The sequence below is a fragment of the Mustela lutreola genome, chromosome 9 (assembly GCF_030435805.1).
Source record: "Mustela lutreola isolate mMusLut2 chromosome 9, mMusLut2.pri, whole genome shotgun sequence".
NCBI lineage: Eukaryota > Metazoa > Chordata > Mammalia > Carnivora > Mustelidae > Mustela > Mustela lutreola.
Window position 1 is genome coordinate 58,944,331 of NC_081298.1, and position 17,755 is coordinate 58,962,085.

Here is a 17,755-nt window from a genome sequence, read left to right on the forward strand (position 1 = left end):
TCCAACCGCCATCATTTAATCTCTGTGCTGGGGACTTTCTGTGACAGCTGGAGGCCTCTTGGCCAACATCAAAAAATGAACGCCCCCTCCCACCCTCTCCCACACTCCAGGCAGCCCTTGAGCAGAGACTGACAGGAGCTGATGGATACAATTCCAGCTCCCTCACACCCTGAGCTGTGTGTATTATGCTGGTGCCCACAGCACCCCAGCAGGACTGAGCTCAGAGTGCCCACGCTGGTTATTTGCTTCACAAGGCACTCTTTATTGGCTGCCTCCACTTACAGTCCTTTTTTTCTTCCCCTCCCCCACTCCTCCTCCTACAGATGTTTCCTTGGAGCACCTTCAAACAAACTTGCATTTGTCTCAAGGTCTGCTTCTGGGAAAACCAAACTAAAACAACTAGCAGAGTTAGCTATAACCAGAACTTTCCTCTGCCTAAATGACTGCTGGCTTTACATTCACAAAGGTCTTTCCTGACAGGAGTGCTATCTTACCCTCTCAAAATGAACCAACCTGAACAGTTATCAGATCTAAATACATAGTTCCCTTCTTGGCTTGTGATTTGATTATTGACAGAATAATTTTAGATCTATCATTATTAATATGTAAGAAAAGAAAGTACACCAGGCTGCCAAGGTGGTATCAGCAGAGGCTTATTTCCAACCCAGAAATACCAAGGAGTCCCACCTGTCCCCACAGAGGTCAAGGGGAGAAATAAGACTTTTACCCCAACCTAAGAGAAACAAGGTGGCATTCCCTTTCCCCCACTGGAGTAGTGTCAGAAGAACCCTTCCAAAATGCAAGAGTTAAATAAGATCTTGAGTCCTATAATATCTAAAATATCTGGGTTTCAAGAAAAAAAATCACTTGTCATATAAAACATTAGGAATATCTTAAACTAAATAAGAAAAGAAAATCAATAGATGCCAACAGTAAGATGACATAGATGGTCTAATTATCTGACAAGTGTTTAAAGCAGCCATCATAAAAATGCTTCAATGATCAAATATGAAAACCTGAAACAAAGTTAAAACATAGAAAATCTTGGAAAATATATAGAGGATATAAGAAGAATCAAATAAGAAGTTTAGAACTAAAAACTACAATAGTCAAAATGAAAAGCTGAGTGATGGGCTCAATATTAAAATGAAGAGGAAAGAAGAAAGAATAAGTGAACTTAAAACAAAAAAGCTTACCAAATCTGCAACACAGAGAAAAATATACACCGAAGAAGAAGGATATTGAATAGAGGCCCAGGAACATGTGGAATTATAACAAAAGATCAAACTTTTATGTCATTAAAATCCCAGAAAGAGATCAGAAAAGAGATGGGGATGGAAAAATATTTAAAGAAATAATGACGAAAAACTTGCTAAATTTGGCAAAAGTACAAAACTACAATTAAAGAAGTGAGCAATCTTCAAACAGCATAAAAACCAAAAAAAATTTATCTTAAGATACACAGGCAAATTTTGAAAACTAAAAACGGGGAAAAAAATCTTAAAAGCACTCAGAAAGAAATGACATATTATCAACAGGGGCAAACAATTCAAATGACAGAATTTCTTTTCTTTTTTTTTTTTTCAGATGACAGAATTTCTGATCAGAACCACGGAGGTCATAAGGACATGGCACAACAATTTTTCAAATGCTTTTTAAAAAGGAACTGTGAGTCTATAATTCTGTATCTAGTGAAACTATTCTTCAGGAATAAAGGGGACATCCAGACTTTCGCACAAAAATGAATGTTAAGAAAATTTGTCACCAGCATATTTACGCTGAAAAAAAAAATGCTAACAGAAGTTCTCCAAATGGAAAGAAAAATATTTAAACAAACAAGCAAACAAAGAAACAGAATCTTGAACATCAGGACAGACCAAAAAAAAAAACAAAAAACAAAAAACAAAAAACAGTAAAAGCAAAAATTAGGTTAACTACAATAGGATTTCTTTCTCTTCTTGAGGTTTCTAAACCATATTTGATAGGGGAAGCAAAAATTATAATCCTCCCTAGTGTGGTTTGCAATAGGTGTAAAGGAAATAGTTAAGACAATTATAAATGGGGAAATATATAGATGTAAAAGGAAGTAGTTTCTACACTTCACTTATACTAATAAAATACTGATACCAGTAGAATTTGATAAGTATGTACCTGTTATATAACATCTATAGCAAATACAAATTAAGTTATAAATGAGATAAACTCAAAAACACTATATGCAAATGAAAATAGAATTATTAAAAAGTGTTGATAGCTCACAGAAAGTAAAAGAGAACCAGAAGTGAAAAATAGAGATAATCAGTCAAAAACAAAATAGAAAATGTCAGACTTAAATTTTAACATGTAATCATTTCATTAAATGTAAATGACTTTTGAAAGTCAGAGATTGGCTGAGTGGATTAAAACATTACCCAAGAATATGCTTTCTTCAAGAAACTCATTTCAAATAGGATGGCATACATTGTTTGAAAGTAAATGGATGAAATATTATATACTTAATATAATAATACATAAAATAAAATATATATTATATTATATATAATAGTATAAATAAATATTATATGTGCAAATATTAATCAAAAGACAGGAAAGTTGGCTCTATTAATATCAGATGAGATAGCTTTCAGAGCAAAGAAAATAATCAGAAACTGAGAGGAATATCACATCATGAAAACAAGCTTAGTCCATCAAGAAGACATAACAATCCTAAATGTGTGTGAACCAAACAACAGAGCTACAAAATGTGTGTGAGGTAAAAGAAAGGAGAAACAGAGCAATCCACAGTTACAGTTGGTAACTTCAACACCTCTCTCTCCAACTGACAGAACAGCTAAGGAGAAAGTCAATAAGGACATTGAAGAAGTCAACTACTTCATCAACCAATAGAATCTAATTGATATTTCAAAACACTTTACCTGACAATAGCAAAACATTATTTTCAAACAGCCAAGGAACATATACCAAGGTATACCATATCCTGGAATATAAAACCAACTGCAACAAACCTAAAAGAATTAAGATCATGAAGACCAGGTTCTCTGACTACAATGGGATCAAACCAGAAATCAATATGAAGAAGATAACAGAGATATTATCAAAACATAGAAACTAAAAAACTGTTTTCCAAATAATCCATTAGTCAAGAGGAAATCTCAAGGGAAATAAAAAATATGCTGAACTGAATGAAAATGAATCTACAAAATACCAAAATTCATGACATGCAGCTAAAGCTGTGGCAAGAGTGAAAGATATACACTAACATAGAAAAGAGCAACATCCAAAAATCTGTTATATATCTATATATTAACAACAAACACATGGAAACTGATATTTTAAAAATGAATTTCTGAGTAATAACAACACTTGTATTGAAAACTACAAAATGTTGCATAAAGAAATGAAAAGAAGATATAAATAAATGGAGGGACATACCAGATTCATAGACTTACAGAAGTCTCAACATACTAAAGAAGTCAATTCCTCCCAAACTGGTGACCAGTTTTAACAAAATTCCCAAAATTTCAGAAAGAATCTTTTTTTAAAAAATATTTTATTTATTTTATTTGATAGACAGAGATTACAAGTAGGCAGAGAGGCAGGCAGAGAGAGAGAAAAAGAGGAGGAAGCAGGCTCCCTGCTGAGCAGAGAGCCCGATGCTCTCTGGGACTCGATCCCAGGACCCTGAGATCATGACCTGAGCCAAAGGCTGTGGCTTAACCCACTGAGCCACCCAGGCACCCCCAGAAAGAATCTTTAAGAGATGAGTAAGAGTATTCTAAAATTTACATGGGAGGGTAAAGTAACTAGATTAATTAAAATTATTCTGAAAATGAAAAATTAAGTTGGAAGAATTAACTCAAGTTTGAGAGTTATTATACAATACAGTAATCAAAATCATGTGGTATTAGAGTTGATAAAAACACATAGGTCAATGATTCTGATTTGATAGTCCAGAAATAGCCCTATACAATTATGACCAACTAATATTTCACAAAGACATGAAAACAATTTGATAGGAGAAGGGGGTAATTTTTTCAACAAATGTTCTGGAGTAACTGGGTAAATATGGGCAAAAACATGAACTTGGGCCCACCTCATGCTTTATACAAAAATTAAAATAGATTTAAGCATAAACCATAGGATTATTAAACTTTCAGAAGAAATGTGGGTAAAAATCTTCAGGACCTAGGGGTCAGTGAAAAGTTCTAATATGTTACACTAACAACATGATCCACCAAAGAGAAAAATGATAAATTTAAGTAAATCAAAATTTCAAAATTTGCTTGGCAAAGGACCCTGTTAAGATGACAGAGAGACAAGGTAATATTAGCATCACATGCCTGACAAAGGACTCGTCTAGATTATGCAAAGGACTCTCAAAAATCAACACTGAAAACAGAATAATCTGGTTAGAAAATGCATAAAGATGTGAGGAGAAAGATGGATGGCAAAGAAGCACACAAAGGCATATTCAAGATCATTTAACCATCGGGGCAGCTGGGTGGCTCAGTGGGTTAAGCCACTGCGTTTGGCTCAGGTCATGATCTCAGGGTCCTGGGATTGAGTCCCACATGTGGCTCTCTGCTCGGCGGTTAGCCTGCTTCCCTCTCTCTCTCTCTGCCTGCCTCTCTGCCTACTTGTGATCTCTCTCCTTCAAATAAATAAATAAAATCTTAAAAAAAAAAATCCTTTAACCATCCAGAAACCGTAAATTAAAACCAAAGTGTGATATCCCCACATGTGTATTAGAGCAACTAAAATTAAAAATTAAAAAATGGTCACAATCCTAATGCTGGAAAGGATGTAGAAAAACTGGATCACTCATGCATTGCCAGTGGGAATGGAAAAATGGTAGATCCATTCCCAAATACCATGTATTCCTTTGTTTCTGAACCATTTATTCAACCCTGTGTTTGTGAGACTTTTCCATATTGTTGCATGCAGCTACAGTTTGTTCAATTTCATTACTATATAATACTCCATAGTGAATAGACCATAATTTATGTGTGTTTTATGGTTGAAGGTCTTTGGAATGCTTCTAGATTGGGGAAATAGAAATGATACTGCCGGGGCACCTGGGTGGCTCAGGTCATGATCTCAGGTTCCTGGGATCGAGCCCGGCATCGGGCTCTCTGCTCAGCAGGGAGCCTGCTTCCTCCTCATTCTCTGCCTGCCTCTCTGCCTACTTGTGATCTCTGTCCGTCAAATAAATAAATAAAATCTTAAAAAAAAAAAAAAAGAAAGAAATGATACTGCCACACAAATTCTTTTTTTTGTTGGTATTGTCAGTCTTTTACAATGTTAGTTATTCTGGGGTAGAGAATAATTACAGATTTAAGATACATTTCTCTGATTACTGAGAAAGTTGAACTTGTTTTCAGATTTATTGGCCATTTGTATATTTCATTTTATGAAGCACCTGTTCAATTCTATTTTTTAATTTTCTACACATGCCTATCTATTTCTTGCTTATTTGTAAATGTTGCAAGTGTCTTCTCCCATTTTATGAATTTCTCTTTCATTCTCTTAATATCTCAGATAAAACTTTTTTAAAACAGAAATGTCCTATCCCAAGATTATAGAGAGGCCAATATGCTGTCTTGTTCCAAAGACAATGGCATCATTTGGGGAGAAGAAGGATGATGTCCCTAAGATAAGGGAAGGTGCTACCATGGGGCTTCCTTGGCACTGGCTGCTTGAGATAGCTAGTGCTCAGCAAGGGCTGAAACACAGAAAAGATTCATTTTTGAGCATAAATGAGATCCTTCCTTCATTCCTTCAAACCTAGGGAAACTGAAAATAAAATGGGAAAGACAGTGAGACAATTCAGTGTCTAGCAATGGAGAACTAGAAAAAGATCTGGCAAAATTCTATTTGTTACTATTGGCAAAATCAGGACTTCATAGCCTGAGGTGGGGAAAAAGACAAGGAATGAAATATTTTCCCAGATATCAGAGTTAGCGGTCTCATGACAGAGATGGATCCTTTGTACTGTGGAAAGTGGCATCACGACACCCCTTACTACTTGTGATATCAGAGCCAAAAGAGAAAGGGCCTGGTGCTAACTGAAGGCAGGGAAGAGTCAGTAAGAAGGGAGCACCAAGTTGGGATAAAAAAGACCAAATGACAATAACCTGAGAAGGGGAAAAGAAAACTAAAAAACCAATGTTCTCAAAATTTCTTAGTTTACAGTGCCCACAGTGTCTCAGACATTTTCTTTCTTTCTTTCTTTCTTTTTTTAAGATTTCATTTATTTGAGAGGGAGGGCACCTGTGCAGAGAGAGGAACAGAGTGGGAGGAAGAGGAACAAGCAGACCATGGTAAGTGCAGAGCACAACATGGGTCTCCATACCAGGACCCTGGAATCAAGACCTGAGCAGAAACCAAGAGCTAGCAGCTCACCCGACTCACCCACCCAGGGGCCTCTCAGAAAAATTTTCAAGATGCCTGTAGGCCAAAAGAAAAGTCTATCTGTTTTGATTCATGTATTCATTAATCAGGTACAAACAACTTTCAAAGTTTGTATAGTCTGACATCTTAGTCAATCCTCATTATTTGTGGCTTCCATATTTGCAAATTCATCTACTTGCTCAAATGTATTTGTCACCCCCAAATCGATACTCATGGCACTGTCATGGTCATTTGCAGACCTACACAGAGCAGTGAAAATTTTGAGTCAAAATTTGGATAATATGTTCCCTGTTTCAGTCAAACAAGGTGGCATTCTGCCTTCTTGTTTCAACTCTCATACTGTAAACAGGTGTCCTTATCATGGCCTATTAAGTACCATATTTCTCACAGTTCTGTGCTCTTTTTTTTTTTTTTTTTTTTTTTTTTTTTTTTGCTGCTAATATTGATGTTTAAAACACCCCAAGCATAGCACTAAAGTTCCTAAACAGAGGAAGGTTCTGAGGTACCTTGTGGAGAAAAGATGACGTGTGTTAGATAAACTTCCTTGGGCATATGTTATAATGTTGCCAGACGTGAGTTCAATGTTAAGGACTCAACAATGTATATTAAATAAGATTCCTTTAAACAAAAACACTAGTAAACAAGGTCATGAACTGGTCAGTTGATGAAAATGTTGTGATCAGGGGCAACCAACCCTGTATTTCTTCTTGGAAAAATGATCCAGTATTTGCTAATTCACTGTTTACAGACATTGTGGAACCACAGATAACAACAATAGCTATTTCAAAAGCAATTCATATAAATTGAAGGAAAAAACAAAAAAATTGTACTTCATTCTGAAATATCCAAAATTATTTAATAATGGGTATTCCTGTTGAGCACGACACAACTTCTCCCATCCAAGTACTAACCAGGCCAGACCCTGCTTAGCTTCCGAGATCAGGCGCATTCAGGGTGGTATGGCCGTAGACACAACTTCTCAAACTTAGAATCAGATTGAATGCTGCTGCTTTGGCTTCTAGTTCCACCTTAGTTTATACGTGGTACTTACCTTTTAGTCACAAGAAGTGCTGGAAACACTATTTCAAAGAGATGTGATATAGCAATAACAGTGTAGCACAATCTCATCCAGACTGCCAAATTGCATCATCCTACAGGTATCAAGTATTACTGTGCTTCCCCTGAAACTCTAAAATACCCTGCAACATCTCAGTGAGTTTGCTGTGGCATCCTGAGCAATTCTGCTCACATTTTGAGAACCATGGGTCTAATTAAAGAAAGACTAAAGACACAGTGAAAATGGAAATTTTTTTTGTCAGGAATATCCAACTTGGTTATTTTCCAGTATGTATAAAAATTGCATACTTGGGGTGCTTGGGTGGCTCAGTCATTAAAAGTCTACCTTCGGCTCATGTCATGATCCCAACAAACTGGGATCGAGTCCTGTATCAGGTTCCCTGCTCCACGGGAAGCTTGCTTCTCCCTCTTCCGTTTCCCCTGCCTGTATTCCCTCTCTATTTCTCTCTATATATCAAATAAATAAACAAAATCTTTTTAAAAAATGGCATACTTGTGAGAAATGATAGAAAATGAGGCTGGAAAATGAAATTTGAACTAGCAGAGGAAGACTGTGAACGCCACTTCAAAGTTCTTTAGCTGTTTATTCTCAAGGTATTAGAGAGTCAAAGATTTTAAAGAGGGCCAATTGGCAGATCTGTATATAGATATGTTTAAGTGATATGTAGCTATAGCTACGCATAGAGGTAGATGATTTCATATACATATATATGAAAGAAAGAGAGTGTGCGAGTGAGAGAGGAGGGGCAGGGACAGAGTGAGAGGGAGACCATACAGGACTTCATCTCACAACCCTGAGGTCATGACCTGAGCCAAAATCAAGGGTTGGATGCCCAATTGGCTGAGTCACCCAGGCTCCCCTCACATATATATTATACATACATATAGGGGAGCCTGGGTAGCTCAGTTGGTCAAGCATCTGACTCTTGGTTTCCGCTCAGGTCAAGATCTCATGGTTGTCTACATCAGGTTTTGTGCTTAGCAGGGAGTCTACTTGAGACTCTCTCTCCCTCTGTCTCTGCCATCCCACCCCCCACCACCACTGTCTGCTCTCTCTCTCTCTCTCTCTCTCTCTCATTTAAATAAATAAATAAATCTTCAAATATATATCTATGAAAAATATATTTTGTATGTATATATATGTAAAATTATAAAATTATATAAAATTCATGATACAAATAAATTAATATATCATATAGTTAACATAAATTATAAATATATTATAAATTAATGGATATATTTATATTTAATAAATATATATATATGAACACAATATGGTGACTATGAAGGATGGATTGAGCAGAGGAGAAATTGGAGGAGGAAAGACAAGACTGTAAACCTTTCAGCCCAAGAACATGAGAATCTGACCCAAAGCAACAGAAAAGGAAAGGAACACTTTAAGAGGTGATGCAAATTCAAGAGTTAGAGAAGTTAACTATTTATTAGGGATAAAGGTGTATGTGTGTTGTGTAACTTCCAGTTTCCTAGCTCAGGTCACCAAGCTATATTCAGATTGAGTTTGGAATTCTTTTGCCCACTGTTAGGTGAGAGGATGAATTAAAGCTCAGGTTTAGTCCATGTGCCAGGTATCTTGAACACTGCTGCTGGTCTCCATCACTGTTTCACTTTTCTGTCAATGTTAAATAGCAAGGACTGAGAGAAGGATCTACAAAGATTCCCGAAATAGCAGTGATTTCAGGAACAAGTGCTGGGGGAACCATGGTGGGCAGTGTGGGGGGCTGAAGGATGGAAGATAGTGAGGAAGAGACAGAGTTAGGACTGTTGATTCAGCATACACCTATTAGCTATTTGCAGAGAGCACTGAACACAACAGATGACATCTTGCTCTTATTTATTCAAACAGGGGGAAAAGACTGCACAGAAATTAGATTAACGGTGCTTTAAAACTGTATACTCACCTATAATATTTAGTAAATGAATAACATCTATTATTATAGTACTTGCTATTCCCTCTTCTAACCCTTCTGGTGCCTTCTCCAGATAGGTTTGCTCTTTCTCTTTCTCTGTGAGGCTTTTCCTGATCAGCTTTTTAAAAATAGCAACCCTCACACTCCCAGGATCCTCTATGTTCCTTCCCTGTTTTATTTTTCTCTAGAGCTCCTATTACCTGACATACTATATAAATGTATCTATTTATTTGCTTATGGCCTATCTCCTACCATTCTGCACCAGAACATAAGCTCCCCAAGTCCTGGGACTCCTTTTTATGGCTTTCACTGATTTGTGAAATACCAGGCCCTGGTATTGGATATTGCCATTGGATATTGGAAGACATTGGATAAATATTTGTCATATTTGAATGTGATTATAGTTTTGTTTTGTTATGTGCAACAGAATTAAATTACTATGTACTTTATGAATAAGTTTTTCCCAAGAAAATGAGATGGAAACTGAGATGTATAGGTTAGGAAGTGACCAAGCAAAGGCCTAGGGGCCAGAAGACCCCACAGGGAGGGAGCCAGGGAGCCATCTTGTGTTAGGAAGACAGATGTAGCTGGAAAAGTGGGTCATACAAGCCCTGAAGGACCAGCCCAATGTAGACCAGGCTGGGCCTCACCATATGTCAGAGCATTTTCATGGTCAAATATGTTTCAGTGCCCTAGCTTAGAAGTTCTCGACTCTTACATTTCAGGACTTCTTTCCACTCTTCACAATGACGGAGGGTCCCAAAGACCTTTTCTTTCCATGGATTATATCTATTGTATATTTACCAAAGTTAAAACAGAAATTTTTAAATATTGAATGTATTGAAAAGTAACAGTAATATAACTAAAATAAAAAACCCAAGAAACAAGTATTGACAAGGAAGTAGAGGAAAAGGAACCCTTGTGCACTGTTGGTGGGAATGCGAACTGGGGCAGCGACTGTGGAAGGCAGTTTGGAGCTTCCTCAGAAAGTGAAAATATAGAACTACCCTACTACCCAGCATTTGCTTCTTAAGTATTTACCCAAAGAAAAGAAGAAGAAGAAGAAAAAGAAGAAGAAGAAGAAGAAGAACCACATGCCTCACACTTTTGCAAACTGCTTTCATGTCTGACTGAATTCTCAGAGCTGCTTCTGCAGTCTACTGCAATATACTATGTCTTACAGCCTCTAGAAAACTCCATGGCACACTCATGATGGAATGAGAATAAGGGACAATAATATTTAGTATTACTAGGAAAATAGTTTTGACTTCAAGAGCCCTTTCTGAGAGGGTCTTGAGACCCTCAGACCTTGGGCCACACTTAGAGTAGGCTGCTCCCTCATTCAGGAAGAGGACTGTAGAAGGCAACCCAGCTGCCCCCAGGACAACCCCTGGTGAAGTCTTGGAACTCTTCCTTCAAGAGTGTTCTTAAATTATACATCCCCCCAAAAAAACGTAGAATTATGAATGTGCATTTTTTACTTTTGGCATATCTTGGTGAGTCCATAGATAGGAACATCTTTCAGGACCCATGAAAAGAAAGAAGGAAAGAAAGAAAGAAAGAAAGAAAGAAAGAAAGAAAGAAAGAAAGAAAGAAAGGGGGAGGGAAGGGAGGGAGGGAGGGAGAAAGAAGTCAAGATTTCAAAGAGCTAACCTTTTCAGAAGAATGAATTATTCATTGTATCTCATCAACAGCACAGCAACAGGGGGCACCTGGGTGGCTCAGTTAGTTTGGCAACTGCCTTTAGCTCAGGGCTCAGAATGGAGTCCAGCATCCAGCTTCATGGGGAGTCTGCTTCTCCCTCTGACCTTCCTCTTTCACTTTCTTTCTCTCTCTCAAATAAATAAATAAACAAAATCTTTAAAAAAAGAAATACTGCCACAGTAAGTTTCAACTGAATGAATAGGGCAAAGGAGTTTGATTGTGTCCCTCCAATATTTTTACATGTCATTGGATAATTGGTAATTGGTTCCCCTTAGCCAAGTCAGTCAAAAGTCCTTATAAAAATTATTTCCTGCAAGAGAGAGGATACAGTTTGCTTTGGTGATTCTTTTTACTTTTGTTGATTTTGGAATTGAGAAATGTAAGACTATCTAAAATTGTGCTATTTAATACATAACTGACAATCAGTCCTGGTCATGTGAGAATTCCTTTGGGAAGCACACATTGATTTTTAAACTGTGTTAGATGAGAAATATGTTAGAGAGAATAACTTGAACCAAACAAGAGAAATCTCAGACGACTTAGCACTTCTTTTGAAAAACTAACAGGTAGGTTTTTTAAAAGAAAAATTTGGTCCAAAGTTTCTACTTTGTATTCAAGCTTCTGATGCCTCTTAAATTAGTGCCATTATTATCCATTAGTTTCTATAGCTGAAGCTATTTTGTACCATTTCTAGCACTGACTGAAAAAAATGTAAATTGCAGTAGGATTTAGGCTCTGGAATGGAGTAGTGTTTTCACCTCTGTTGTAATTGTATGCCAGGACAGGCTGCCTCACCTTAAAATGATTCATGTTTTGAGAGAGATGTGTAACAAATTGCAAGGCTAATCAATGGGAAAATTACCCAGTAGTTGAGGTAGGTTTTAATTAATTATATTGCTAGTTTGTTACAAGAGAAGGCTTTGAACAGGTAATCAAAGAAACATCACATATGGGCATTTTGTTCCTGTATCACTATGTTTAAAAAGGAAGTTTTTTGTTACCTCCATATCCTGCCAAGGACAGGGAAAAGAATGAGGTGTCCTTCTGGCCACTGGCTGATGGGTCTTCTCTCTCCTTCTGTGGAAATAAATGAAGACCACTCAAATGAGAGCCCACAAATGCTATTTATTCAGAGCTGGCTCTAGTAAGAAAGTCAACCACCATCATATGCATTTGGCAGAGACTCCAAAGCAGACAGAGGAAGGGCAAAAGCTTTATGAAGGAACAGAGGGATGGTTTCAGGTGTGCCCTGAGAGAGACGGTTGGCGTAGAGAAGATGCAGGTGGCGTGTTTTCCTGCTAGGGCCACCGTAACAAGATCTCACAGTGTGGGTGGTTTAAACAACAGAAATTAATTAATTTTCTCACAGTTCTGGAGGCTGAAAGTCCCAGATGAAGGTGTTAGTAGCAGTGATTCTTTTGAGGCCTGTCTGTCTGGCCTGCAGGTGGCTGACTTATGACTGTGTTGTCATATGGTCTTTTCTCTGTGAGAAGGTACCCCAGCACCATGGTGTCTCTCTATGTGTCCTAACCTCTTCCTGGAGGACATCAGTCAGACTGGATTAGGACCCGCCCTAATGACTTCATTTTAATCTAATCACCCCCTGAAAGGCTCTATCTCCAAATACAGTCATATGCTGAGGTATGGGGTGTTAGGGTTTCAATATATGAATTTGGGGGGGACATAATTCAGCTGAAACCATGAGCTAACCATGTAATTGGTTAAGGGAGCATACCTAGCTTTCTACATATGGTAGTGAATTGTAAATGGGGACAAAATTTGAAGAAGCTGTCAAGCTATTACACCCTGACTGTTTGGGATGGATTGTACAAAGGGTTTCACTAACTGGTTTGGTTGCTGCTGATTGAGTCAGAGTTTCATTGTCATATAAAATCTGGCTATTGTTGGCTTATATGTTTAGTCTCACCTGGAAAAAGTAGAATGTAGTGAGAGCAGGCACCTGTTCTGCCATTGACATCTTTAGCCATAGCTCCTAGAATGGAGCCTAGTGGATAGCTAGCTCTCAAAAAATAGTGGCTGAAGGACTGGATTCAGGTCAGAATATTCTTTGGTAACAAGTATTTACACATTTCTTTACCCTTTATAACCAGATTTTCTTATCTACAAAATGGGGATACTCCCATCATTTTAATGATAGTTATTGTTTATCAAACAATTACTATATGTTCAATTGGGATAGACATTTTGAGGTCACCATCTCATTTAATTTTCTGACCAGCCCCATAATATGCTTTATTGTTTTAATTTTACAGATGAAGAAGGAGATCCAGAAACGCTATCTTGCGTGAGTGACAATTACTAGATGTGTGACATCAATCTGCTTCCCCTCTGTGATCTGTCATTTCCTCTTCTTTAGAAAGAAGGGGACAAAATATCCACATCAAAAGCTTGTTATAAAATCAATAAATAGGTAAAAGGAAAAGCTCTTCCTGTAGCAAAATGCCCATCACTAAGAGTAAAGAAAAAATGGCACCATCATCACACGTCAGAATACATACATGGCCTCATAGTATTTTCACACAAATCACTTTGTAATAAAGGAAGGAAGGTATCTTCACTGGAGAGAAAGGTGGTAGACACCACCTTAGCCAAGTAATGAAATTTAAGCCCACCACTATTGGAACAAAGGCACAGAATGTATAACTTCATAATGATGCTCTGAGAGAGACATAACACTCTGGTATTCCTGGCCAAAAGGGAAAAAAAAAAAAAAAAGCATACCTGAATCTAATCTGAATTTAATTGTGAGGAAACAATAGACAATCCTATACTGAGGGTATCTGAGGAAATAAATAGACTGAATTCTGCAAAATGTTAAGATTAAAAAAAAAATCTAAGGAAATGTTCCATATTAAAGAGACTAAAGAGACATAATAACTAAGTATAACAGATAATCCTAGATTGGATTCTGGGCATTATTATTATTATTATCATTATCATTCACTAACACCCTGCGTGAAGGAGGAGGAATACCTTGCCCCCTTCACAGGGAGTAAGAATTTCCTGTCCCTTTCAAGGTCCTTCTAGCAGGACAAAAAATAAAATCAATGAGAGACAGATTAACAGAAGAAAATCAAATGTAATAGACCTATGTATGGGGTATCAACATAAACATAGAAATTCTAAAGACAGTATAGCAAAATGAGAGATATATGTCATTCTGAATTAAGTAGAGGGGGACAGGGGTTTGGGATGTCAGAGAAAAGGAACATACTTCACAGGACAATAAGAAGGGCATATGTTTGGTAATTAGATGTTTGCCCTGTCATACAGATGGGTCCCTCACATAAAATTTATCTTTGCTAATAATCCTGTTTCTGGTAACATCCTCTAATTTAGATTCTTCTCTGTAGTTAAGGGAGGGGCAAAAGTTTCTTGGAGCCCATAGGATCTCCACTGTTTTAATAATCCACATGCCATAGTTTTACATTCTTGTGGGGGTGGGCCTGTCCTAAACCCCTTCACCTGTTATAAAAGATATTAACAGACAATGAGCAAAATGTGGATAAAATCTGAGATTAGAAAACAGTATTACAAATTTTATTATCCTAATTATGATAGCTCTACTCTGGTTATGTAAGAGAATATCCCTGTTCTTAGGAAAATAAAGGGGAGAGTTTGGGTGCAAAACAGCCATGTTGTACGCAATGTACTCTCCAACAGTTCAGAAAAAACAAATAGAAGGTGAGGGAACAATAACACAAACACAGTAAAGTGCCCATATGTAGGGAATGGTCGGGGGAAGGTATTATTTACCCAATTTTCCTGTAAGTCTGAAATTGTTTCAAAATACAAGGTTAAAAATGAAAAAAGGTTTTAAATCCCTTGCCATAAGGATTGCACGAGTTAATACTTCCAAAGAAGGTAGACCCTAAAATTTTAGTGACTACTTATTCTTATTATCACAGAATCAAGAAGTGATGGCCACTTCTCTGGGCACCTCCATACCTTCCATTCAGAGTTGTGGAGAATCCAATGAGATGATTGACAGGAAATCCTTTACATAAACTGTGAAGTGCTGTACCCTTGTGAAGGGCTCTAAGCTTGCAACGTGAGCTCCGAGTCTTGTGTGTAACTGTGAAATGGGTTAATCAGTCTTTTTCGTGAGGTAGTTGAGGTACAGAAATCTCAACCAACTTCACTAAGATGACAAGCTTGGAAGTCAAGGCCTGGCTTCCAGTCCTGCCCTTTAGATAGCAAGAAAAATTTAGGGAAAAAAAAAACTTTGCCACCCTGACATTTTTCATCCAGCTCTGAAAGGTACAGATTGGCTATGAGAGGTCAGGTTGCAACCCCTTAGCCCAGCCCTGAGGCCAACCCAGTCACCTTGCCTGGAGCCCAAGGATAGACTGGAAGTAGAGGGCACTGTGAATGGGGCAAGCCTAAGGGCAACCAATTGATTTGTATCCTCCCTTCTCTATCTGATGCTGAAAAGACACCTTTCTTAGCCTCTCAAAGATTTGGTTTTCTCTCCACCTGTAAATATTGAAGGAAAGTTTTGGGAGGGGGATAGAGGGGTACTCCTGCATATCCAGGATTCTGACCTCTATATGCATCCAAATACCCCAGGTTGTTTATACTGGTCTGTTTCCTTATTAACATTTTTTCTAAAGAGTAAATTAATTAAATTTATAAAGAAATCTAGGAGGAGGAGTCAAGATGGCAGAGGAGTAGCAGACTGAGATGACATCAGGTCACAGGAGTGCAGCTAGTTATAAAACCATTCCAAACACCTACAAACCCAATAGGAGTTCAAAGAGAAGCAGAGCAGAAATTCTAGAAACAGAAAATCACCAGTTTCTGAAAGGTGGGGCATACAGAGAAGTGAATACTAAGCGATGGGAAGATACACTGCGAGGGGAGGGGCCAGCTTCCAGCAACTGGTGGAGCAGTGGAACACAAAATCTGAACTTTTAGAAGTCTGCTCCTCTGAGGGACATCACTCCAGAGGATAAGCACAGGTGGAGCCCTCACGGGGACAGTGTCATCACAGGTCCCACGGGGTCACAGAAGGATCAGGGGTATCTGAGTGCAGCAGAGCTCTCAGGTGTCAGAGCAGGGAAGCCAACTACAGAGTCAGAGCCAAGGAGTGAGCTCTCAGCTTGGGGTTACCTTAAGGGGGGTTCCAAGGCACAGTGGGGCCACTGCTTTAAGAAGGGAGCCCACAACTGGCAGATCCAGGGAGACTCACCTTACTTCTCTGGAGGCAGGAATCTGCTGGGTTTGGAGACTCCAAACAGGACTGTCTACCAGAGATAGGAATGCTTGGTCACAGGCTAGGTAAGCTCGGAGTGCGGCTGGAGACCAGGGAGAGGGGAGTGATTGACTCCCTTTCTCTGAGGGCACACTGAGGAATGGGGCCCTGAGCTCTCAGCTTCTCTGGTTAGAGGCTGGGAGAATGCCATTATCATTCCCATCCTCCAGAGCTCTACAGAAAGCATTCAGGGAGCAAAACCTCCCCAGAGGAACCTGAGCAGATTACTTAGCTGGCCCCTGGGAAGGGTGGGGTAATTCTGGTCTGCAAAGACAATTGAGAATCACTGCAACAGGACCCTCCCCCAGAAGATAAGCAAGAACATCCAGCTAAGACCAAGCTCACTGATCAAGGAGAATAGCAGAATTCCAGAGGAGGGGAGGGCAAAGCATGGAATTCATGACTTTCTCCCCAAGATTCTTTAGTCTTGCAGTTAATATACTTTTTTTGTTTTTTCTTCTGCTAATTTTTTTAACTTTTACCTTTTCCTCTTTTAACATTTTTTCTTTTTTTAACTAGTTTATCTTAACAAAACCTTACCCCCCAAAATAATAATAATAATAATCTTTTTTGAACCTTCATTATTATATTCATATTTTATTCTCCATTAAATCTAACTATTTTTTGTATATACATATACTTTCTTTTTAAAATATTTTTTCCTTATTTGTTTTCTTTTCTTTTTTTTTTTTTTTTTTTTTCGTTTATCCCCTTTCTCCCTCCCACGATTTGGGAGTCTCTTCTGATTTGGTTAAAGCACATTTCCCTGGGGTCTTTGCCACCCTTTTAACATTGTATTTGTTCCTTTATGTATTCTTATCTGGACAAAATGACAAGGCGGAAAAACTCACCACAAAAAGAAGAACAAGAAGCAATAGAGAAGGCTAGGGACTTAATCAATACAGGCAGTGGTAATATGACAGATCTAGAGTTCAGAATGATGATTCTCAAGGTTCTAGCCGGGCTCAAAAAGGCATGGAAGATATTAGAGAAATCTTCATGAGAGAGATAAAAGCCCTTTCTGGAGAAATAAAGGAACTAAAATCTAACCAAATTGAAATTAAAAAAGCTATTAATAAGGTGCAATCAAAAATGGAAGCTCTTGGGGCAACTGGGTTGCTCAGTGGGGGGTTAAGCCTCTGCCTTCGGCCATGTCGTGATCTCAGGGTCCTGGGATTGAGCCCTGCGTCTGGCTCTTTGCTCAGCAGGGAGCCTGCTTCCCCCTCCTCTGCCTGCCTCTCTGCCTACTTGTGATCTCTCTCTCTCTGTCAAATAAATAAATAAAATCTTTAAAAAAATGGAAGCTCTTACTGCTTGGATAAATGAGACAGAAGAAAGAATTAGTGACATAGAAGACCAA